We start from the raw sequence: 26,541 nt of genomic DNA, 5'->3' as shown, positions 1-26,541 counted from the left end.
AAAGGTGCCTGCAGTATATAAAATGCCTTCATGTTTTCAGTTGTCGTAACAGACCAAGAGGCCTTTGAAGGAAGTATCCTTGGAACAAAACATCTTCTGTATGTAAAAAAAAATAGGGTGGTTGATTTGATTTATGGTGATAGTTTTGTGCATGTTGAAGGTTTTATCAATATGTTTGGCTGTTGCTGTTTGGCTGTCATTACAGGGTTTCAAGCTACATTTCTCACATTTGGGATTTGCTGGACATGTTACAATTCTACACACAATGTTTTGTGTGCAGCTGGCACACACGTTTCCTGCAACATCTAGCAAACAAGAGCATGTGCCAAAAAGCCAGGATTGGCTATAGCCTCCTGCCGCATGTACTTGATGTGACAAAAATACACTTTATGATTCATGTAGGAAGCAGTCCTTAGTTCTTGGAGCTGTCGAGAGGAAGGAAGGCAAGCCAAAAGCACCAGATATTGGCGGGGGGTGGGGTGGGGTGGGGGGATTTCGAAAGCCATTTACCCCCACGAGAGAATGGAGTTTTTGGATTAACAATTGGTTAACCCCAGGCAGTGGTTTCCTATTTGTGTCGTATTAAAAGCATAGCAATAGAGAGAAGCGTGAAGGTAGTTATGCAGTGCTGTAGTTAGGCTGCCAGTGCCATGTGATAAATGACTTACTTTCTGGCTCTGCAGTGGCTGTCCTGTTGGGCCGAAAGAACAACTTCCCAACAAGTTGGAACAATTTCAGTAGTTTGCTCTGAATGGAGCAATTCCTTCATAAGGGAACATAATGGGCCCATTGTCACATGCTGTTCCTTATGTGTGCCCTTGAGGGACCTTGCTTGCCACAGAGAGTGTCAGCGTTCTCTTATGTCCACAGGACCTGCATACATCAAACAATCCGAAGCACACACTGGTGGGAGGAGGGGAGAGGGACTAAACTGATTCTCCCTGTGGTTAGCATTGCAAAGACTGAGTCATCATACAGATTGCAATAGAGATAAGATGCAATGGAAAGTATCTGTGGTGTTGCTTTTGGCTGCTCTTAATTAATCAGATAAAAGTAGGGGACAGTGGGGGAGGAGGACCCAAGGTAATACGTTGCAGAAAATAAGAGAAACTGTTGGTATCGTGCCAAACTGACATCCTTTGGCAGGGATGTGACGAATAGCTCTGCTTGCTGCCCTTTGTCTGAAGCTCATTTATCTCTCCAAACAACAAGGTCACAACCTAATTCAGGAATATTGTGTTTTTTAAAGAGCCTTGTGAGGGCACTTGTTCAACTCAAAGGACAGCATTGGAAAAAATGAGCTTAATTGCAGCAATGCAGTTGGTAGCAGAGAGTTTATAGCAAGCAGGAGTTAGGATGTAGCCCTTAATTTATGTAGGATTTGATCTGGAGTTAAGGATTGGAGAATTCTCTCCCCTGCCCATTCCCCCATCTAGTTTACCCCTTTCTTGCTCCACTGGTTCACTCTGCCCTGCATTCCACTACTCCTGCCCTGAATTCTGGGAGAATTTCTAAAATAAATTCTGAAACTGTAGTGTAGTTTTCCACAGTTGCATTTGCAGATTATGTTTACAGTGGTACCTCGGGTTAAGAACTTAATTCGTTCTGGAGGTCTGTTCTTAACCTGAAACTGTTCTTAACCTGAAGCACCACTTTAGCTAATGGGGCCTCCCACTGCTGCTGCACCGCCGGCGGAGCACAATTTCTGTTCTCATCCTGAAGCAAAGTTCTTAACCCGAGGTATTATTTCTGGGTTAGCAGAGTCTGTAACCTGAAGCACCTGTAACCTGAAGCATCTGTAATCCGAGGTACCACTGTATCTCCTCCCCTGCCCTCTCTAATTTTACTGTTGAAAATGTGCACATAGATAAAAACACCTCCCAAAAAGAAAAGAAGTTTCCTGGGTGTGATTCTTTGCACCATTTCATTAAGCTTCTTTTTGTGTAGTGTTTTACTGATGCACGCAGGTCCTCTGCACATTGGAAATACACTGGGGAGTGGGGTTGGTAGGGGCTTCTGTTTAGCAATGCATATGTCCACCTTGATGATTGGGGTGGTTGGGTAGGGAAGATGCAGATAACCTGGAAAATATATATTGAAAGGTGCAGCAAAAGTGTGCATGCTCTGTGCTTCAGCCTCCATAGATCATGCAAACCCCACATTGGGGGGGATTTAATGTTGCCAGACTTCATGACACCTTTGCAGACATATCTGTGTTGCAGAGTTCGTCTTCCAACAGGCCTAATGCCTGAAGCCAGAATATGAGAATTGGCTTTATTCAGTTTGAAAATCTGCCTTCAAGTACACCTGTTGCCACCTGTAGCCAGAAATAGAAAATACTATCATAAAGGTAAACAGAACTTGCTGTATTTCATGTTGTGGTAATTCTGAAGCCATACAATGAATCATAGTACTCAGTTGTTGCATCAGCTATGTGTTGCGTGGCGAGTTCCCACCTCCCACCAGTAGAAATAAAGACACGTGACACAGATATTCAAGGTTAATGAGCGAAATTAGGCCACAACTTTATTGGTTAAAGGTAAAGAGCGGTATTGGCTTAGGCATTAGTCCTAGCCGACTATCTGGCTTCAGCCTGCTTGCTTGAAGACCGGGAAGGGTTAACACCAGCAGGGGGAGCCCTGCTGATGCACATCAACTAGGTACTTCCCCCGGGGTCACTGCTCGGGGGCGCGCTTTAGGCCCTGACCTCCATAGGCTTCGGACGAGGCCATGCCCCCCGGAATCCTTTACTGGACTACCCTTCAATATTTGGGGGAGGTGATGGCGCTCCCCCCCAACAGATCTGCATAACAATACCCCTACCAATGCCTAACCGCCAAAACCAAGTGAGTTGTGATGATTTGCTACGAGGTAGGCGGAAAACCAAATGGCCAGTGCCAATTTGCCAAGTGGAAAAAATTCCTACCAGGCACCTTAACGGCGACCAACCGAGGTCCATAGCAAGGTCAAAAGGGAACCTTAAGGGCGGGCGGGTGGGAAAACCTTACCAGCTGCAGGGACCCAAAAAGGGAGATCCAGGGGCCGCGGCTGGCTTAAATGAGGCAAGCCATGCCCCCCGAGCCAGCCAATTGGCTGGCTCAGGAGATGACGCGGCCTGAGGATTCCCCTGTTTGTGTGGGGGCTGGAAGCCAGCCCCGTGCGTGTGTTGGGGGTGTGAAGCCCGCAACACCACCTCTTCCTGATGTCAGAAGTGGCTTTGAGCACGCAAGCAGAAAAAAATTGTGAGCACCTAAGTCAAAGTAAGCTACATGGAGACCAGGTTGGGGCACATAGTTTTTTTTGGGCAGTCCTCCTCTATCTTCTCCTCATGTTATGCTCCCATATTGTGGTCACCACACCTGAGCCCTGAACTTACTAGATGACGTAGGGCTAGCTGGACACTTCTGCCTGGATAGGTGATCATTTAGTAAACCATTCTTTGGGTCGCTGGTGCTAAATAATGTCCAGAAACAGAGCATATCATTTCACTCTGAAGACAACCATCATTCATTGCAAAGTCCTTGTTGATTGGTGGAGCTATGACCTCATCAGTGTAGTGCACGTTATACTACTGTATCTGGAGAATTGGCAAGTACTGCCGCCAATTCAATTAATTGCCACAGTAGGATTTTAGAGTGTAGGGCTTCCACTGAAAAAAATAAAAAATCGGGCAGTTGGGCAGAGTGCTTACAAACTTGTTGCCCTTAAGGAAACCAATTCACACAACATTCACATTTTAGCTTGACAGTTCCGTTCTGAAGAATAGACCAAGGAGATGGAATGCTAGCCTGTCGTGCCGTGTTACTAATGGAGAGTTGAAAGAGAAGAAACACCGAACAAGATTTTGAATGGGTATACTGGGTTTCATTGTTAACAGGATTGGGCTTTGGGGTTTTTTTTGTAATTTTTGTGGGGTGGGGCTGAATTTGTTTAACCCACTTTATTATGTGGGCAATGACACCAAACATATACAAAATGTACTGTATTTTTTGCTCTATAAGACTCACTTTTCCCTCCTAAAAAGCAAGGGGAAATGTGTGTGTGTCTTATGGAGTGAATGCAGGCTGCACAGCTATCACAGAAGCCAGAACAGCAAGAGGGATTGCTGCTTTCACTGCGCAGCGATCCTTCTTGCTGTTCTGGCTTCTGAGATTCAGAATATTTTTTTTCTTGTTTTCCTCCTCCAAAAACTAGGTGCGTCTTGTGGTCTGGTGTGTCTTACAGAGCGAAAAATACGGTTACTCTCTGGAAATCTCACCATTTCCTTGCTGAAAAGAATCAGGAGCAATTCAGATAGAAGCTTTTCACTTTGGTAACAGTGTCTTTGGCTGAACTAGAGGAGGGCCAGGACTTGCAGTGGTCTTGAAAACAGGAATTGGGCAGCATCTAGGTGGTACAAATGCTTTTTGTTGAAGATTTGATTTTCCTTGGTTCAGAAGTTTAACAGCAGTAGTAAGGAACACACTGTGCATGTGTGAACGTAGCGGATAACTCCCTCTGGGCTTAGCATGACTTCATCTGTTAGGAATAGGCTTTGTGGCTTAGGCAATTTATGGTAAACAAACAGCTAGCCTCTAACTGGGCAAAGTGACAATTTGGCAATTAGACGGACTAATTTTTAGCTGTCACAGTAACCGATCCCCTGTATTTGGCTGCCATTAATTACGCAGACCAATATTGTAGAGAGAACACTTGGTCTTTCATTGAGTGGTCTTTCGGCTGATTTTGCATTGTTGAAATGGACAAAATGCATGCTTGCAACCTTCCTTGGAGCGTTAGGATACACAACACTTGAACAACAGGTTTGAAATTGTAACTTATTTTCTTTGGTAATGTCAGCAGGTGACAAATCTGATTTAATGTTCCAAAGATTTTCTCTGGTACTGAAAGTAGGTTTTCTCTTTAAAACACACACATACAACCTGATCCTGTCACTTCAGGAAACGCGTTGCAGCAGAAATAAGATTAGTGTCCCAATTTAATATTTATGTAGGTGTCCTAGTAATGCACATCCTGCAGTCCAACAGCATAACAAAGAAATACATTGGCACTCATCTAAGAATCTAAGATTATAAATTCATGGAGGATAGGAAACATGGTTGCATAATTAGGCTGAAGTTATACCTCATGGCACACATTCTAGCTATACTTCGTTTGGAATCTTTTCCATCTTTTATTTCTAAGGAGGAAAAGGTGCAGCAAACAATATTTGTGTGAGTTTTCTCAATTTATGTTACTTTGTGTGATGTTCATGAATAAAGGTAAAGGGACCCCTGACCATTAGGTCCAGTCGTGGCCAACTCTGGGGTTGCAGCGCTCATCTCGCTTTATTGGCCAAGGGAGCCGGCGTACAGCTTCCGGATCATGTGGCCAGCATGACTAAGCCACTTCTTGCGAACCAGAGCAGCGCACGGAAATGCCGTTTACCTTCCCACCGGAGTGGTACCTATTTATTTACTTGCACTTTGACTTGCTTTCGAACTGCTAGGTTGGCAGGAGCAGGGACCAAGCAACGGGAGCTCACCCCGTTGTGGGGATTCGAACCGCCGACCTTCTGATCTGCAAGCCCTAGGCTCTGTGGTTTAGACCACAGTGCCACCCGTGTCCTGTCCAAGGCAACTTGGTTTCCCTCAAATAAGTTTTGCCATCTTCCCCAGCCTAGGCCCTACTCCTTACTTGCTGCCATCACTCCCAAAGAATACTGGGAAATGTAGTTTGTTAAGGCTGCTGGATGTGAAGGGTAAACTACATTTCTCAGGTTTCCTTGGGGAAGCTATGTGTCTTAAATGTGCGTAGCTCAGTCGGTAGAGCATGAGACTCTTAATCTCAGGGTTGTGGGTTTGAGCACCATGTTGGGCTAAAGATTCCTGCATTGCAGGGAGTTGAACTAGATGATCCTCAAGGTCCCTTCCAACTCTACAATTCTATTATTCTAAATGTGCTTTAGCCATATGGTGTGGCTGTGCCATTAGTCTCAGATTATGAGCCTCGGGAGATCTGGCATCCCTCACTGGTTCTCTCCATAGGGTACTCATCTTCAGCTGTGGTTTAACAACCTTTGGTTTTCCGGATGAATATATACTGCAGTGCCATAGCCTAAGCTGAGTAGTGCTCACAATACATCGTGATAAATATTAGAATAGGGTTCTATTTGTCAGCTGAGTAATATCTCTAGTGCTGGGATGTTGTGAGAGAACAACACAGTGGTGGACACAAAAGGGCTTGAACTTGATTATTTCGCCAAACTGTTGAACAATCTTTGGGAAGCTTGAGTTAGCATGAACGACAAGTCCTGACTAAGAGCTTTCAGAAAAAAGGCTACATGAATAAAAGGGAACTGCTTTTTTTTATTGTTACAAAGCAGATGGCTGGAGTTTTTCCTCTGAATTTTGCATATGTAGCTCAAGGCATTGCGTATTTGGATTGTTTCTCAACCAGTTTTTCATCACATTTAGTTTTTGACTTCACAGCTTTGTCTTTAAATGGTTCATTAAAAGCAAACAATCCATACCTTCCACATTTTCACTTGTGCAATACTTCTTTTTCATTGTACCTGTATGTAGCTACCTTTCCTTGGTCTCCTGCTGCTGTTTTGCATTTTTCTGCTTTTCTTATTTTATTATTACTTGAAAAGCTTTTCTATTCCAGCATCACATAGTGAATGCATGGACACTGCAGGCTCATGTGGTCATTTGGACTTGGCACTAATTTTAAACAAAAAATATTGCAGTGGGGTTCCTCCCACCGAACAGATACCTCACCCCTACAGTTATTATGCATGAACTAGCTAAGTTATTTGGTGCCTGACCTAGGATATGAGCACTCGATGAATGTGCAAACTGTTTCCTATTTCAGGGAGATGTCTCCATTTTATAGAAAGTGAAACTGAGTATCTTCTGGCTAGCCACATTTTGAATTCATACTCTCTGTATTCTTCTAAGATTAGTTGCAGATAGATATATCAGGGACCAGATCTAATATAAAATGAAGAGCAGTTAGGTATCTCCATACACAAAATCAATAGAGATTTTCTGTGCCAAGTTTCTTTCTTTCTTTTTGCTCAACTTCCTTAATAAATTCAGTTCAATAGAGATTTTTCTTAAATAATACACAAGTCCCTGCTCATGAACCTCAGCAAAATTTGTCTTCCTCCATTAAGTGTTGAAGACCTCCTTGTAAAAGGACCACAGCTCAGGCTGAAACTTAAGCACCCCAAAATCAAACAACAAATACTCTGGCATGCAAATTATCAGTGAAACAATGTAATTGTTTCTTGTTATCCACGTAGTACCTTGTCAAACTACTAGTTAACTGTGCATTTCCTCCAAAAGTTAGCAAATGCCTAAAATAGCCACTGATGCTATTTAGCCCCAAGTCACAATTTGTGAAGAAAACAAAATTCATGGAAAAGTAACTTGGCAATCTTTTTTATAAAGTGTGATTGGACAATTGTAACAAAGAGAATATTTCTTGATCTGCCTAAGAGGCTGAGTTATGAATTATGAAGTCTCCGACTGCAGTCTCATGTCCACCATTAAATTGCTTGTTGATCTTAGAGCAATCTTCTTCTTCTTCTTCTTCTTCTTCTTCTTCTTCTTCTTCTTCTTCTTCTTCTTCTTCTTCTTCTTCTTCTTTATCGTCGTCGTCTTCGTCTTCGTCTTTTGTGTGTGGGGGCTGTGTTCACATTAGCAGTAAGGTCATTTCTCCCACTGGGTTTCAAGCTGCATTTGCACAGTGTTGCTCATGTGGGGTAGGGCTGTTTTCACCCCATACACATGGTTTCTCAGCCCCTGCAAGACCCCCACAACCAGAAATCCTATTATGTTGATATTTATGCATGCCTGACAGCTGTCTCAAATGTTCACAACATTCTTAAGTATGAAGCGACTGCAGGTAATTATTATCATTATTTTTAGATTTAAGCTGGTTTGAGGAAAAATGCATCAAACAGCATTCCCAGTTGCTATATAAATCCTATTATCACCCTTCCTTACATATAATTGACTACCAATAGTACTAACAGAAACGATGTTTTTCTCAATATATAAACTGGCAGTTCATGCGTTCTACTCTTCATTTCAAAATAAAAAAGCCATCTGGATTGAACTCCAATTTGTGAATCGGTAGTGAATATTGGCGGGGCGGGGGAGCTGCTATGAATGTGAGTATTTAAAATACAGTATCCTGAGAGATGCAGTCTCAGAAAGGGAACTTTGAAAGCTATTTCACAGGCCAAATGACCTGCCTTTCTTTGACATGAAATACAGTTGGTTTTTGCTTGATCAAACTGATGTTTCAGCACTTTTTCAGGGTTCTCCTTAAATGTGCTGAAGCTAAAGAAAGCTCCACTGCTTAATTTGAGTAAGAGCCTCATAAATAAATGCGGTAAAATCTGTTCAAGCAAGAACATTCTCACGGTGAACTTTTTTTTTTGGCTAGAGTTCATGTTCACATTTTGCATTGTGCTCTTCCTCCAAGGAGCTTGGAGCAGGCATACATTGAGCTACCGGGTTATATCTACATGCCAACTCTGAGAGGTAAAAGAGTGAGTGATGCCAGCCTTAAGTTTCATGGAGATCCATGTATCTGAGCCCCCTGGTCCAAGTCCAACACCATTATCACTAAATAGCACTGGTTGTTAGGGTCAAATGATGCATGTGGATGGGGCAGTCATATCTGTTTGTTCAATCCGAATGATATTTACAACACAGTGGCTGTGTGAGTGAGAGGAGCTGAACCCATCCCTATCTTACCTTACTGAGATGCATGGCAGCCAGCAGTCACCACCCTGGTTCCAGTTTGCTTTTGGTATTGAAGCTGGACAGAGGGGGGGAAAGGGTTTGTGGGATGGCTATGTTCTAGCTCTGCTGTGGGAGGCATTGTTCTTCTGAATAGCAGTTGCTGGAAATTTTGGGTGCACAGTGCTGTTGTGCTCTTGTGTAACTTGAAGGCTTCCTGCGGGCATCTGGTTGGCTGCTGTAAGAACAGGATGCTGGACAAGATGGTCCAGTGGACTTGCCTTATGTTCTTACAAGATGGAGCTCAGGGAGTTAAGGACATAGAAATCAGCTGCATGTCCACCTTTTTTGTTAAAATAACTAAATAAATTATACCCCTGTCCCCACTTGATATGTGCATGAGCAAATGTTTGACTCTCAGCCGGAGAGTTCGGAACCGAACTAGTTTCTGTTTTGCAATACAATGTCTTAATTATACAAATAGCTAAGCTGGCATCACTCTGCACAAATTGAATCTCAGTGGATTTTATGTGAGTTTTAACTCAGGCTTCTTGTTGGGGAGATGGGAGTCATTGCTAGTAATTGCAAACGCAGCTGATGAAGTCCTTTTCCGTCTGGGCAACTCGCAAATGTGTGGTGTAATCTTGTGGCTTATTGTCTATCCGACTACAAAAAGCTGACCATTAAAAATAATTGAATATATTCTTCAGGCTTCCTTGCCAGATTAAAATGACTGAAGAAGGCAAGAAGGTGGGGTTGGGTGGGGAGGAAATGTAGCAATGTGGATATGTGTGTGTTTTCTAGCTCCAAGGTCCTGCATTTGGCCCAAGCTGATCTGTTTTCAGTCGCTCTTTCAGAACTGTGCCCAAAGGAGAGCTGTTCCACCTGGCCTTTAATTTGAACTCAGCCTGATCTTTTATTTCCCTTCTCTTCCCCCTCCCCGCTTTTTATGAAGATTACCCGCTCTGGGACTCCACAGCTAATTCTCCCCTGGCCTCCTCACTGGCCCAAGTAGGTCTAATTTAGCCAGCTAGCCCTGGTGCCTATCTAATGTTTATTGGATGGATTTCCCTCAAATTGATTTTTGAACTTTGAATTTTATTGTTATTCATGCTTTTATACTGTATTTTATGCTGCTTTTATGTTGTATTACAATTAAGTGTTTTAAATTTGTTGTTAGCTGCCCTGAGCCCGGGTTTCTGAACTGGGAAGGGTGGGGTATAAATAAAATTTTTTAATTATTTTGGTGTACTTAACAGGAGTAAGTTGCAGTAGTTGCTGCTAGGACTAAGTGGTGTTTCAAATGCTTAATGTGAGCTTCTGTATTGCAGAGAAGCCTCAGAGTGAAATTTGAAAAGGGGGGGGGGGAGAGAAAGATTTCTGAAAGTGGTGTATCTTGCTCTTTTCTGCAAAGCCTATGAGTCAGCTGTCTCGCTCCATAGTGATGCTTACCACCAAGGGAAGATGATGGCCCAAACGAGGTGGAGATCAATAGGCCCAGAGTTCTGGAAAACATTGTGAAATATGGTGAGGCCCATGGATACATATCAAGGTGCTGGTTCAGGACCATGGTTAGAGTCCAGCGGCAGAAGTGTCTTGTTGGCATGTTCATGGGGCTTCCATGCCAGTGGATTCACATGAGAAGCGCCAGGGTGTGAATGCATCTCCTCAGATTCTAGGGATGCCAGTGAACTTCACTCAAGCCAGGCTTAGGAACCACTGTCAAAGCCTCTCTTTGTGAAGCCCAACCTCAAATAAAACCCCTGAACTTCCATCCAACTTGGATTTTTATCTAAACACTCCTTCAACTCTCTCAGCTGTGAAACCCCCTCAGTCCTATGGGGAAAAGGTAAAGACACATTCTCAGAATGGGGCATTTAGACCCCACTCATCCCCCAGAGGGGATGGGTGCCCCACTCTTGAACTTTGTCCCTGAAGCCCCCTTTGTATTACCCCCATAGGACCAAAAGGATCAGCATCACTCCACAGGCAGAAGAAGCTGTAGGAGCAGATCCAGAGGATATGTGTGGGGAGTTGTGCCCCCAGGGCTCTCCACCCTGTCTGTTCTGACCCATCTGTGCAGATATGTGTGAGGCAGGTCAGTGGTTGTAGCACCTTGGAAAGCTCCAAGTAAGCAACTTGCTCCCACAATAGCTGGAGGTGAACTTAGACACGTTAAGAGTCCCTCCAGGCAGCCTATCTTTCCTGAGCTCCACCCCATAAGAACTTTGGCTCAGGTTCAATAGCCAGTAGGCTCAGGTTTAGCACTGTGGTACTGTTCCCCAGCTGATGGTACAGCAGCACTGGACTTCGAAGGCTCACACGTCTGAGATTGAGGGTGGGCAACCATCCTAAGAATCTGCCCCTGGAGCCCCTTTACCCTCCTCACACCCTCAAATTGGCTTTGAAGAACTATTTGAATTCTTCCAAATTTAGCAGGGAAGACTTGTGTACTTTCCAAATCAGTGCAAGGCAAGTCCATCTTTGCTGAATCCTCACATTTGACTTCCAGCTTATTTCTGCCAACCCTTCTTCATACAGTCTTCATACAGTCTTCTGCCTTCTCATACAGTCAGTGTAGTGTTAGTGTGCTGAACTCACGCAAGGTTGTATGAGCAGCAATTTGTGAAAGTGAGCTGGCATCTCAGCAGCAGGGAGCAATTCCTAGTGTAAATGTTATCATTTTTTTGGGTCTTATTTTAACTTGGATTTCATCTCGTTAGGCGGCTGTTGTTTTTGCTACAATTGTTGCTAATTTTAACTTAACTGGATTTTTATAGCTTTGTGTTGAAAGCTGTTATGAGAACCTGTCTTGAAGAGTGGGGCAGTAAACGTTGAAATAGAATAAGTATATTTGAAGAAGGTAACAGGTTTCAGGTGTGGATAGGAAGTGGGCTGTTGCAATCTGTTGAAATATAGTTAAATGCAGTTAGTTGCTTGTAGTGTTCAACAGCTGCTGGTGCTCTACATGTGATGATTCACCCTGATTGTAAAAATGTAATCCAAAGCTTTAAACGGCTTGCAAAAGCCACATGAGCTATGAGGCCATTTGGATACCTCCCCAAAGAAATGTACAGCTTTTGTTATGGACTCTTAGAGAACGCAGCATGGCTGTAATCTGGCAGAGGTTAGTTAGTTTGTGCTTCAGCTGAGAGAACAAATGTTTGTCTGAATTGGACCAAGCTTCTGTTGGGAGTGGTAATGATCTACAAAGGGGACTCCCAACGTCTTAGCTAGAAGACTATGCCTTAGCAATCTATAAGTGGCACCTTCCCTGTGGAACGCCCTCCCACCAGATGTCAAAGAGAACAACAACTACCAGACTTTTAGAAGACATCTGAAGGCAGCCCTGTTTAGGGAAGCTTTTAATGTTTGATGGATTATAGTATTTTAATATTTTTTTTGGAAGCCGCCCAGAGTGGCTGGGGAAGCCCAGCCAGATGGGCGGGGTATAAATAAGAAATTATTATTATTATTATTATTATTATTATTATTATTATTATTATTATTATTATTATTATTATCTTTCTCATTCATTAGCTTTATACTGAATGGCTTCAAAATCTTTAAAAATATATTCCATACTCAGTTACTTTTCCTATGTGACGTAAAGGTAAAGGGACCCCTGACCATTAGGTCTAGTCGTGGCCGACTCTGGGGTTGCGGCACTCATCTCACTTTACTGGCTGAGGGAGCCGGCGTGCAGCTTCTGGGTCATGTGGCCAGCATGACTAAGCCACTTCTGGCGAACCAGAGCAGTGCATGGAAACGCTGTTTACCTTCCCACCACAGCGATACCTATTTATCTACTTGCACTTTGACGTGCTTTCGAACTGCTAGGTTGGCAGGAGCAGGGACCGAGCAACGGGAGCTCACCTTGTCGCAGGGATTCGAACCGCCGACCTTCTGATCGGCAAGTCCTAGGCTCTGTGGTTTAACCCACAGCGCCACCCACATCCTATGTTAGCCTCTAATCTAGGGGTAGGGAACCTGTGGCCCTCCAGATGTTGTTGCACTCCAGCTCCCCTCAGCATGGCCCCTGAGCAGGGATGATGGGAATTGTAACCAACAAAATTTATCGGACATAAGGTTTGGGACAACTGGTCCCAACTGGTCATGCAGGCTTTCCACATCAGTGTCTTGTAGCCACATCACTCGAAAACATTTCACTGATCAACAGAGAGCTGCCATGCATTGACGTCATCACCTTCTAAACATTTTATTCCGAACATCATTCACTGAGTCTTCCTCTATTCGGGCAGTGCATTCTGAGACATATTCTTTGTGTAAACCTCTGCCTCCTGTATTCAGTGGTTGATTATTAGTGTGACTTCACAGACACATTGTTGTTGCTCTTGTTTTTGGCAGGGGAGGGGAATGTGTGCCTGCAGGTAAGTGAAGTGTCTGCTTCCTTAAGCATTTTCTAAAATGCTTAGACAATCACTTGAAGACAGAGAGAGGAATTGCATCACATTGCTCATAGCTATGCATGATGAGTTTCTGTCCCTGCAAGGATGCTCTTCCATAATCCAGTACACACAGTCATTATCTTCAGCACCACAGTAATAAGGAAACAATAAGCTGAAATCAGTCATTTTGTGATGAGTTGCCAGAAGGATTTTAGACTTGGATGGGTAAACAACTTTTAAAATTATGTAAGGGAACTGCATGCATATATATATAAAACAGTTTTTCTTTGACTTACTCTAAAACCATTTTCCTATACCTTCAGTTTTTTGGAATTTTCTCCCTGAAGCTCAGTCTGGTATTTTTCATGTAGCTATCTTCTTCCCAGCTCCCACTAAGTCTTGTGCCTTTCTGTGTCCTGCTGTACTCAGTGAGGTGGTAGAATCCAGATATGAGAAAGAGTAGAACGAAATTCCACTTTTTGAGTGGTCCCTCATGTAATAAAACGGTTCACAAATTAAGATAACTAGTACACCAGGGACAGATTCTACCCTAGCCTATTCCTTACTGTACTAGATTTCTGGTTGCAGGGAGCTTTCCATGAAGGGAAGGATTCCCTAATATGTCTCGCCCACATACACCCTTTTGCAGTCTGAAGTGGTAACACTGCAGTTGGCCATCTTGTTTGGTTCCATGTTTATATCAGCCCTGAGAGGATCCTGGTTGTGCTCAGTGGCATCCAACTTTTTACTTCCCTGTTTTAAAAAATTAAAGATCTGGGTTACAGTGGCTTGTGGCACTTAGTTCATTATCCTGACTCAATAGTCATTATGCCTTCTGTATTGCAGGATTTCTGGGCTCCCTTCAGTGGTATCAGATAGAAAATGACGCAGTTAGGTTCTGCCCAGAATGGTGAATATATGCTGCTTTAAGGCTTGCTACCTTCTCTTGACATTAAGGCTGATCTGTCTTTATTTTCCTCAGTTTCAACTTCATTGAGGCTTCTTTAACTGACTTAGGAACTAAGGATATCTAAATGCTGAATTTACTTGATGGAAAGAAAGCACGGTGCAGCTTACATCAAACCCATTATTATTATTTTATTTGCAAATAATTACAATGTTTCCAAGCACTTAGTTCAGGTCACTTGTGATTAGTTCACGTCATATATCTAATGACTTTGATAAGCGATGGCAAGTATTTGTGCTTTCTGCTCCATATCTTTGCTTAACAGTGGCGGCAGCTGTCCTTTAGCATTTAGCATGGATCATTCACTGTTTAATTTCTTCCTCTTAATGGAAACAGATGCAATTTGGTATTTTGTAATTAATGCGAATAGAGAGACTGTTCATTGCTGAGGTGGATGCACTTAGAAGTCCATCTTGCACTGTGCCAATACATTTAGTTCAGACAATTAAGTCAAGATTGAACATTAATGCTAGAATTGCATATTGATCACATGATAGTCACTTGGCTGATATGGTTGCACAAATTTCTCAGATGTTGGAGGCACTCTCGGAAGTCTTGTAGAGGAGAAGATCCTTCTGTTACTACCTCAATAGGGCAGACTTGTAAAGTAGTTGCGTCTAATTTAGGCTGCCCTTAATGAGGCAACAGTCGAAACTCACCTTAAGCTGGACTGTGGGTTTATTACTGATATTTAATAGAATCTCTTTGTGGATGCGGGTGGCTCTGTGGGTTTAACCACAGAGCCTAGGGTTTGCCGATCAGAAGGTTGGCAGTTCGAATCCCCACGATGGGGTGAACTCCTGTTGCTCGGTCCCTGCTCCTGCCAACCTAGCAAGTGCAAGTAGATAAATAGGTACCGCTCTGGCGGAAAGGTAAACAGCATTTCCATGCGCTGCTCTGGTTTGCCAGAAGCGGCTTAGTCATGCTGGCCACATGACCCAGAAGCTGTACGCCGGCTCCCTCAGCCAGTAAAGTGAGATGAGTACCGCAACCCCAGAGTCGTCCGCGACTGGACCTAACGGTCAGGGGTCCCTTTACCTTTACCTTTACCTTTATGTGGATGCAGTACAGTGGTGGTGGGGAGCGGAAAAAGGGAGGAAACCTTTTTTAAAACAACAACAACCCAAACTGGGGGAGGGAAACAGTAATATTTGGGGGGGAACCCTGTGCCCCCAATTTTCCTCCCTTCCCCTGTCCTTTACATCTCCATGGGGTGGGTGTGTGTGTGGATGGATTTAGTGGAAACATCCCTGTATTCTCTTCTACTAGCTCAGCCAGGCTCCCACTAGCTGCCGCAGAGTGTGTTGGCACAACGATGAAACCTGGATTGAAATTAACCGTAAAAGAGATTAAACACATCAGCACCGACATGCTTGGATAGCCTTGCTCAAACTACTTTTGTTATTTAATGATATGTGTACATTGATAAATTATATAAATACACGTTGAGCAGTTGTAACGTGTCACAGCGATATTGGTGCTGAAGACATCAGTAAAGCAGAAATCATTAAATTGTGAAGGAATAGCATGTTGAGAGGAGGATAAGGCAGGGAATTTACATACCAGATTTTAAAGTAATTTGATGTTTGCCTTTGCAGGTTTCTTAAAAGCTCCACAACTCACCTGTAACTCTTTAATCCACAATTTGTCACTTGTTTAAGTATTTGCATGAGGTATTTACAGTGTGGTGAAACCTAATGCTATGGGCTTCCCATTGCCTTTCATCCTACTGAAGAACCTTTGTTGATTTCCATTGCATAGTCAGTTGAATGTGCATTGCTTAGCAGAGTTTCTTCCTAGAATTTTTTTTAACTTTAAAGCATCAAAAATAGTTCTGCACAGTGACTCCAGTGGAGCTGGTACACTTTCTTTATCACGCCTATGGAAGGATCAGGACATGAACAGTCTAACATCATTAGAGAAAATGTTTGCTACATTCAGCTAGCTACTTGGAAGTACCGGTAACAAGATCTTGACCTTAATGGTCAATTAGATTGCTGTTTCATGTTCTAAGATGAGCAAAGAACCATCTATGACCCAAGGGTATTCTGCTGTATGAAATTTTTACATTTCTACAGTGAATAATACCTGTCAGGAGTTTTGACATAGTTAAATTGAATTACTGGTAAGCACGATAAGAGTTCTCTATTTATTGTTCCACCTCACCTTCATAGTCCTAAAAAAGCATACAGATAAAATTAAAGGAGGTGTTCTAAGACAGTTAAGATTCTGCCTTGTACACAAATGGTCTTTTAATTATACCTGGGGGTTTCTGTTTTGTATCACTGTTCAGCTTGTATTTGTTGTACTGACAACTTTAAACCAAAACAAAAATAAACAAAGAAAGCTGGGCTTCAAAACTAATTGCATCAGTGTTGGCCATCATTTAAGATTTTAGCTGTTATGAATTTGTAGTGATGAATATATTGGAGTTGTGTAAAAACGGCTTTCATGGTTGGGTCATGCAAGATAGGGACACACACTTTGAATAAAAGAGAACTATTTTTGCATCCATTTGAAAACTCCAAAGGATGAGACTGCTTTCAAAGCAAATTAACTTTCACGGTCACAACTGTTGTTCATTTGTAACAGGAAATACCTGCTGTGCCAACTATTTTTACACTGAAACATCCTCAAATGTCATGGGTGCACGTAGCAATCTCAGAAATGTAGTTCATGCTGCGCTCCCCCATCCCCCGGAATGCAGAAATTTGAACCTGGAGGGTCTGACTGAGAGCTACTTGGCATGTCAGGAAGAGACAATAACAGAGGATGCACAAGTATTTGTATACCAGCCTTTGCTAATCAGGTGCCCTCCATATGTTTTAGAGTACAACCTCCCATCAGCTGGTTGGTCAGTGTTAGGGTAGACATTTCTACCCTTGCTCTCCCAAGCTCTCCCAAGCTCACATCTGAAAATTCATTCAGAAGCACTTTTAGGAAGTGCAATTCAGTTCCTTTTTCTTGCCTAGTGCTGCTTGAGAATGCCTGAAGCTGCTATAAGAGACAGGAAGGGTTGTTTAGGGTTTCTATAATTTGAAGAGCAAAAAAGAGGATACTATGATGGCCATTCAAAGCAAATAAATGCAATTTGTCTCAAATTTTCTGTTGAAAAACAGGACGTGTCTTGGAAAAAGAGGACACATGGCAACCCTTGATAGGCATAAGTTTAGAAATTGTGTGGATTAGGGCTGGGCAATATATCAATATATGCATCATCTAAAAATGATTTGAAGTCCATATCGTGATAAAGGTTTCATACTTTTTGACCTTGCAATATATCGTGAATCGTGTCTGTGTGTGTGTGTGTGTGTGTGTGTGTGCTATGCAAAAATCATGATGCAGTGGAAGCTGTGAAGCCAGCCAATGCCTCTACATAACTCCATCCTTCTTTCAGAAATTGTGATATATCTGTATATCACGATGTTTAACTGATGATGTATCACAAAGTTGAAAACCAGCTGCATCGTTAATTCAGATGCCGTGATATATTTGCACATCACAATGTCTAGCTGGTGATATATCACAATGTTGAAAACCAGATATTGCCCACCCCTAGTGTAAATCAAGCAGTGGGTGGGGAACTACAGCAGAGGCAGAACCAAAGGGACAGTGACATGCATAAAAGGATGTGTACTGGGAAAAACTTGTGCAGGGTACAGACTGTGTGCTGTTGATGGGGAAAGGCAAGACGGCTAAGGAAGATAGGTGAGATAGCAAAGAAAGCATAGGGCACAGGAGATCAATGGGTAATGTAGTAATAGTGCCTGCTGAACCAGCCACCGCTTGCACATGTTCACAGGGGAGTACTAATGTAGGTGACGCAACAAAAAAAATCACATTAAATTCCTGTTGGCAATCTGTTGACAGCCGTTGTCTTCAGCCCTTGATTCACTGCTCATCTGGTGTTTGCCGATTGTACTTAACTCAGAAGTTGCGCGTCTGTTTCCATGGTGCTGATTAGCATATAGAGCTGGCATCTAAGGTTGCATCCGAGGCAGATTTACAAAGGCTGGAACGGCCAGACTGACCTCACTAAAACAACATTGATCTTAAGGCAGTAGTACGGAGCTAGACTGGGGTAGGTAGGGTGGGGGGCGTTTCTGAAGCATATTGGGGACATTCAAAATGGTGATTTGTTCAGCGGCAATTGTTATAGTTTCTAGATTTTTTATTTATTTTAGCCAAATGGAATTTCACGATGTGATTATATCCACTGTTTGATCTCTCATTGACTGAGATTATGCCATTAAGAAACCCTTTCAGGGTTTTTTTCTTTGGTGCAGCACCGAATGGCTATGAAGATAATGTAAAAATGCGAGACAGAGTGAAAGACAAACAAGATGAATTTTAACAGGGAGAAATGTAAAGTATTGCACTTGGGCAAAAAAAAATAATGATAGGCACAAATACAAGATGGGTGACACCTGGCTTGAGAGCAGTACATGTGAAAAGGATCTAGGAGTCTTGGTTGACCACAACATGAGCCAACAGTGTGACGCGGCAGCTAAAAAAGCCAATGCAATTCTGGGCTGCATCAATAGGAGTATAGCATCTAGATCAAGGGAAGTAACAGTGCCACTGTATTCTGCTCTGGTCAGACCTCCCCTGGAGTACTGTGTCCAGTTCTGGGTGCCACAGTTCAAGAAGGACACTGACAAACTGGAACGTGTCCAGAGGAGGGCAACCAAAATGGTCAAAGGCCTGGAAACGATGCCTTATGAGGAACGGCTAAGGGAGCTGGGCATGTTTAGCCTGGAGAAGAGGAGGTTAAGGGGTGTTATGATAGCCATGTTCAAATATATAAAAGGATGTCACATAGAGGAGGGAGAAAGATTGTTTTCTGCTGCTCCAGAGAAGCGGACACGGAGCAATGGATCCAAACTACAAGAAAGAAGATTCCACCTAAACATTAACTTCCTGACAGTAAGAGCTGTTCGACAGTGGAATTTGCTGCCAAGGAATGTGGAGGAGTCTCCTTCTTTGGAGGTCTTTAAGCAGAGGCTTGACAACCATATGTCAGGAGTGCTCTGATGGTGTTTCCTGCTTGGCAGGGGGTTGGACTCGATGGCCCTTGTGGTCTCTTCCAACTCTATGATTCTATGATTCTATGATATGGCATGTTTTGCGGGTGCTTTCTTGTTTTTCAAAATAGTGAGTTTCATGCTGATAATGGAACATCACAGAAACTCTGTGTGCTGTTCGAATGCATCTTTTAGCATTTTCATGCAGAGCACATGCCAGGAATTGGCTCTGAATTTAATTAAATCAGTTTCCTTTTAATACTACCATCTCCTTGTCTTGAATAACTTCTTGGTAAATAAACTGGTAAATAAACTGGTAAATAAGGAAGACTAATGGATCTGATGGCTTCTCCTTCTCCTGAAGCATTCCTATATCTCCTGAGGGTGCCTTATCCTGAAGTAAATAGACAAGATGGGAGGAGGGACCATCCTCCTTCCCAGATCAGCCCTTCCTAAGAATCTGAATGACTGTGTCAGGCTGGATGTCCTAAAAGTACAGTATCCAGGCTCCCCCTCTCAGACACAGTCTTTGGACTCTCAGCTTGAGGGAACTTTAAAGCCTTTATTCAGCAAATCATTACACTGTCCAAAGTACAGGATGCAAGATTTGTAAGGCCGCAGCAGATCTCTTAAGGTTCATGACTAGATGATAGCTAAGAAGTTGTCCCAACACTACTTTTAAAGGGTAGGATGGGTCCAAACAGTTACCGTATTTTTTGCTCTACTTTTTCCCTCCTAAAAAGTAAGGGGAAATGTGTGTGATTTCACTGCGCAGCGATCCCTCTTGCTGTTCTGGCTTCTGAGATTCAGAATATTTTTCCCCCCTTGTTTTCCTCCTCTAAAAACTAGGTGTGTCTTGTGGTCTGGTGCTTCTTATAGAGCGAAAAATACGGTACATGGTTATTGACAAGAAGAATGAGCTTGCCAGGGATGGCTCCAGTGGGTTGGCTGGAACTGTTCACATCTGTGCCAATGGCAACATGTACTTAGTAACAGAACCTAAGTCAGTCCTTCCAGGTCCCCTTCCACTTCTGGTTCAGCCAGACCCATTGATTGGTTGCCCTCCTCTATGGCTACCATGGAGACTTTCTCTCTGGAAGATTCTCCCTCCCTTTCTGTGACATCTGCCAATAATGGGCTAAAGACTTTTCCTGAGTTGCTGAACTTTGGTTCATCTAAGAGGCTTTGATTTATGAGAAAGGCTGAGACCCTGAACATTTATCTCTGGTCTCTCTCCATGCTAGCAGACAGATTTACAACACCTGCTTATCTGGTTGGCACCATTGCTCAAGCCCAGTCTGAAACACCATTCATGGGAATAATATCATCATCCAGCTGTGCTCCCATAAAGCCCACACACCATCACCTAACCTGAGCCAAAGAACGTTACAGCTGAAAAGCCCCAGGATTGGCTGGCCTGAGACAATGGCATTGCTAGGTCACAAAGGTGTTCAACCAAGGCCCCTGGATACTTTCTTGCTAGTGCCCCACTTTCACTGTGGAACAAAATATCTAAAGCCACCTTCAAATTGACTGGAGGAATGTATTTGGAAGGCTTTGGAGAATATAGAGAAAGCCACCAAGCAGTGAGTAGGTTGCAGCCCATTCTCTACTGACTTTCATAGCTCACCTTCCCCGTGGAAGATATTTGAAAGGTAAGTTGCCTAGGCTTCCGTGCATAAAATTTTCAAGCATTATAAAATAGACAGATATTCACCTGCTATAGTAGCATTTGGCAGGAAAGTGTTTCAAGGAGTAGTCTTACAGCAAATGTTTGATCCTTGGAAGCCCACCCAACGTTATTCCGCTGGGAGTCCCAGAAGAAAATGGAAATTTCCTTGGCCATTGATTTCTGTTCTCTGAGACTCCCTTTTTTAAAATGAGATTGTTATTGTATTATAAAAGTTTTTCATAATACAATAAAATTGCAGCTACCAAACATACAAATAGAAATAGGTAGAATACAGAGTCCTTTCTTAGTAAATAATTTTTAGCCGTTACCAGCCACAGAAGGTACTAGACCTTCTCTCAGCTCTTACCTGGGATTTTTCCTTTCTCCTCTCAGACTCTCACCCTGTCTCTCACCCAGGCTCCTCCATCAACCATCTACCACCCCCCTGAGTATACAATCTCTGGACTTTATGACATAGGACAGAAAGGCAGTAAGATTGTAACAATAAGAAAAGAGAAAAAAGAAATAAAAGAAATACAAATTAGAGAAAGATACAAAAAGAAAACTTCTGATTTTCCATCTACTGGTTACATTAAAAATATATATATTGTTTAAGACTTTCAGTCCCTTCTAACATCCATCTTCTCCACTTTCTGTTAAACAATATTTCTGTTAAGTCAATCTACTGATTGAGAGCGGGGTAGCTACTGCTGTCTAACAACAGCATGCTTATAATAATATATTTTTATTTTAAATTGGTTTGTAATGTACTGGGTGGAGGGTGGAGTTTTATGGTTTTAAGATCATCATCATACATAAGCTGTTGGTCTATTAGAAGGCTTCTGAGCATCAGGCAGAAATTGTCAGGTTAGTGGTACCAATGTGGATTGAACAATATTAGTGCTAAAGGTGAGAGAGAGAGAGAGAGAGAGAGAGAGAGAGAGAGAGAGAGAGAGAGAGAAAGAGAGAGAGAGAGAGAGAGATGCTAGGGATGGCAACTACCTTTGAGTTCACTGAATTGGTCAACCTGTACCTGGGCTATTCCATTTTTAAATTGTGTGCCTGCTCATATTATTTAATGTTCCTCAGTATAAAATTGGACATTTTCCTTGTGGAAGCATTTGATAAAGCGAGCATCCTCCTGCAGTCTGAAGGCGTTTGGCCGAGGCACAAATTGAACCACCTCTCTCTGAGAACTAAGCCCTAAAGTGCTGCTGACCTATGCACAGCAATAAAAAGCACAGCCACCATTAATGTTTCCCTGCAGTTGTGTTCTCAGCCCGGATTGCTTCTTGAATCCGGAGTGCTTCAAATGTTAAATGGTGGCATTGTATTAAGCTTCATTACCCACCCACGTAAACATTTTCACAGAAATACAAAACAGAAACAACACAGGCATTTAGCATTTTGTGGGTAATTTTATTGCTTTTCAAAAGGGCACATTCTGTGCTTCCTCTGTGGTTGCAGAGATGTAACAGGGAATATCCCCTCGGGAAATGAATGCAAAGCATGTCCCATATTAAGGCTAATATGCGGCAAATCCTTTGGAGCTTCTGGAATGCTTGTTAGGTGACAAGGAACCAAGGATATCCACCAGTGCTAGCCTCAGATAAAAGTGTTTTCACTTGAGCAGTCCATGCACCTCTTCAGCATAGAGTAGCTTGTGCCTATGTTCTGTTTGTCAGGAAACTGCCTATTGGGAATTTGCATAGTTGTGGCAGCCAACAAAAAAGAGCACTTCAGTAGTGTTAGACTAAGAAGTGCCACTTACTGTAAACGGACAATATTCATATGCAGTTTTCACTAGCCCTAACTACCTGACTGCTGTTGGAAGGATCTGTTAGTATACCCTCCAACATTTCTCCATTGAAAACAGGGACATCAATAATAATAATAATAATAATAATAATAATAATAATAATAATAATAATAATAATTTTATTTATATTCCACCCATCCGACTGGGTTCCCCCAGCCACTCTAGGTGGCTTCCAACATATATAAAAAAATAATAAATCATTTTTTAAAACTTCCCTATACAGGGCTGCCTTCAGAGATTTAAGCAGAGGTAAGCACTGGAGAAAGGTAATGATTAGTTCTACAATCTCTCTAGCTTTCTCTATCTCTGAGGGGGCTTCTGAATTTTTGTAAGAGACTGGCTTACATATGACAACTTTGGACATGAAAGATATAACAGGTAGCCAGGTACTAAAGTACATACTTTGAATATTCAGTGCTGTAGCCAGCATCCCAGGCTAAAACACAGGCACACCAGCTTTCCCTTCAATACTCCCTTTCTGCAATTTATAATCTTCCCCTGTTGTCTTGGAAACAGGGGGTATATATTTGCCTTCAGCAGAGAGGGACAAATGGAGAAAATAGTAGCTGACTGGATATTGCTCTGTGATCAGAGGCAAGGTGACTTGAGCAAGTTCATAAAACTCTGTTTTTAGACTACAGCATCCATCATCCCCAACCTTTGGCTATATTGGCTGGATCTGGTGGGAGTTATTCCAACAATATTTGCAGGGCATCATGTTTTGCCTGCAGTTGTTTTGGCCGAGACATTTCCCATAATGGACATCTATCCCAGAGAATGGGTTATCAGCCTGCCTTCCATTCAAGTAATTTCCTCAGACACTCTGGGATGCAGTCCTTTGAAGGCTTCCTATGAACTTGACTCTGGACTAAGACAGGGGGATCTTTTCTAGGGTGATGTTGCCAAAGTTTAGAATTACTTGTTTTGCTATATGAATTTGTTTATTCATGACTGCATTACAAACCTAGTAGCATTTTCCATGAAATTTCTTCTTCAGCTCGGAAGTTCGAATGACTTTATGGCTAGCATTCAGGTCAGGACATTAAACTTAGCTGATGTGTAGGTGCATGCACAGACATTCTTTATCGCTGAACTCTTAATATTGATTAAACTATCCTTGATTTGCTGGGAACCGCATGACCAGTCCAACTGACTATCGTTCTGTTTATTAGCATTTAATCTGTTTAGGTAAATTATCTGTTCTCTTGCAGATGTTGTATATTGTAGTTGTCCCCAGTCCCTTAACGAGACCTGAAACCCTCTCTTGTATGTTTGAGTGGAGCAGAGTATGATGAATTCAGAGAAGCTCTGCACAAGTGCAGATCAGGCAAACCCAAACTGAAGCTCTTAGGGAGCAACGCAATAAACTACACATACTTGGCAACTGTCTTGTGGGACACCTTCAGGAGACGAACCCTACACAATCTGGACAGTTGGATGGTGCCTTGCGGCAACTCCCCCAGCAACTCCTGCAGCCAAGATGGTGCCAAATGTATTGCTCTGCTTTCCTTTGGACCACAGTGAGGCTGAGAAGGGGGTCTTTTTGTCTGGGCAACCGAGGAACTCCATACCCACTGCCCAGGCTTGCACCCCAGAGATGTCACTTCAGTGCTGCTAATGCAGTAGAAGCAATGTGGGAGGCAGCAGTTACGAGTTACCAGTCTCTGTGGCCTCAACAGGTGCTGTGATCTTTCAGTTGTTTGAATTACCCCCAGAGGCACAGTCCATTGTCTGTCAAGACAGATGGATGCCAACAACAACAACAACAACAATAACAACAACAACAACAACATCAACATCATGGCACCCATCAGCTTGCATGCTCCAACATAACAAAGGTGGAGAAAACTCTCATTGAATTGTACGTTCCCCCCAAAAGCTTGCAAAGAGGAGTTAGGTTTTCACTAGTTCCTGCAATTTGAAAGTAAAATGTGTGATAATCTGAATAATTGGAAATTGTGTCCGTGACCTTAGCGTCACATGAGTCTCTTAATTGCAACATCCCTTAATTAGGATGTGCTTAAGCAATACAGACTCCGAGGCGCAGAATACATTCATGGGAATCACTATAGCTTAATGAAAATAAATGCCAATGAGTCATCCTCCAGCCTTATAAAATGCTCTTCCAGGGGAATGTGCATGCCCTTTTTCATATTGCACTCTATTAAACCTCATTTTACTCTGTTAAAAGGTGATGAAATGTATTTTGTGATTCTTTCCTTACTGTGAGGCATGCAGAGTTTATAAATGTCTAACATTTAAATGTTAGAGAAGACACTGGCATTGCATTGCAGCTTTTTTATTTTTTAAAAAACAGCTGTATTGGATTTCACTTCATATTACACACCTTTTACTTGGCAATTGGTGTTCAAGATGAATCCTACATAAGCTGGAAAATCACCAGATACAAATATTTCAGAAAGTATTAGATTTTGTCTTAAGCTTCTGGTCACCTACACTCCAGCAAAGGGGCAGCTTGCACCAATTAAAGCGACACAAATAAAATACAAAAAGCTAAAAATATATAAAATATAATAATCAAAAAAGTAGTTGGAAGTATAATATAATTAAAATGATATTGAAATAATATTGTGAATGAAAGTTTAAGAACTTCTAATGGGCCTGTGAAAATATAGATACTGTGGCGTTTGCCCATTCCTTGTGATTATGTTTGTACAGGGGGGTGGAAATGGTTAATGTATTTTTTTTCTTTAATTTTTTTATTGATTTTCACAAACTTGTAAACATACAAACAAATAAACAGACAAACATAAATCCTAACCTTATTAAAACTAATCTTATTAACATTGTTAAGCGACTTCCTTGTATCCCCCTAGTTGATATATCATTTTAACGGTTTCCCAACTCCAAATTCTGATACCATAGAATCATAGAATCATAGAGTTGGAAGAGACCACAAGGGCCATCGAGTCCAACCCCCTGCCAAGCAAGAAACACCATCAGAGCACTCCTGACATATGGTTGTCAAGCCTCTGCTTAAAGACCTCCAAAGTTCAGACCTCCTTCAGTTTCACAACATAGTGGTTGTGACAATAGAGTAAGAGACAGGGATAGAACTGACAGAGAAGAGTGTGACAGTGTGAGATAGTGCCACATCTAGTTAAGGGTGCGAATCTGAGAAACCGTTCTGAACATATTTAAAACTTGTTTGTTCTTCAATAAACTTTAATCTTCATTGTTGACTTTACAACCTGACTGAGACTCAGTATTTCACCAGAAGAAACCTGGTTGGTGGCAGCGGAAGAATAAAGCAGTGTTGTACAGGTCAATAGTCCGTGGAACAACCGAGGGCTCCGTATGAACGCCACAGATACCATAAAATGGTTGTTACAATGTGCATACAATGTGTTGTAAATGTTTCAGCTATTTGTGCAGGTTAATCTGTTTATTTACATGGCATTTTAACCAAGTTTGACTTTCTGAGGGATACAAGTCCTTGATGGCAAATCAGTTAGCGCCATAATTTATATGGAATAACTTTGTAGGCAGCTGGCCTTCCTGGATTTCTGGGACGGGGCATTTGGAGATTTATTTAAGATGCACTACATTCTAAATAATAAGTTGTTGAATGTTCTAAGTCTCTGTGATAGTCCAGGAATTTAAACACCAAATACAATAAATAGAAGCATTCGGCAAATCCACTGCTGGGATAAAAATGGATACGTTCACCATGCAGCCAATACTTTCCAAGTCATTTTAAAGCAACTTTTTATAAATCCTTTGCCTTTAAAGTTAAAAAGGTCCATGATATCATTGATCTTGGGCCTCGTTGTTGCTGGTATAGGGTCAACCATTGCCCTGGATGCACTGCTGTGGGTGCAGATAAAAATTAATAGGAAAGTAGCATGTCAGGGGTGAAGCTCAATAACCCTTCTCTCTGTCATCTATCTA

General features: G+C 42.3%; 1 protein-coding gene across 3 annotated transcripts in view; it reads left to right on the top strand.

Annotated features, from left to right (window-relative positions):
- PLCB1 (phospholipase C beta 1) overlaps positions 1–26,541 on the top strand; it is a 455,075-nt gene that overhangs the window by 75,649 nt on the left and 352,885 nt on the right. Inside the window, exon 1 of one of the 3 annotated variants that reach the window (XM_081906045.1) lies at positions 20,038–20,793. The exons of the other annotated variants lie outside the window; for them this stretch is intronic. The gene's annotated coding sequence lies outside the window, so the exon portion shown is untranslated. Of the gene's footprint in view, positions 1–20,037; positions 20,794–26,541 lie in introns of those variants that run through there. 3 annotated transcript variants of the gene reach the window in all.

This window comes from Podarcis melisellensis (genome assembly GCF_964234715.1).
Source record: "Podarcis melisellensis genome assembly, chromosome: 3".
Classification (NCBI taxonomy): Eukaryota; Metazoa; Chordata; class Lepidosauria; order Squamata; family Lacertidae; genus Podarcis; species Podarcis melisellensis.
The sequence above is the reverse complement of the archived record's forward strand: the minus strand, read 5'-3'. Positions and strand labels throughout refer to the sequence as shown.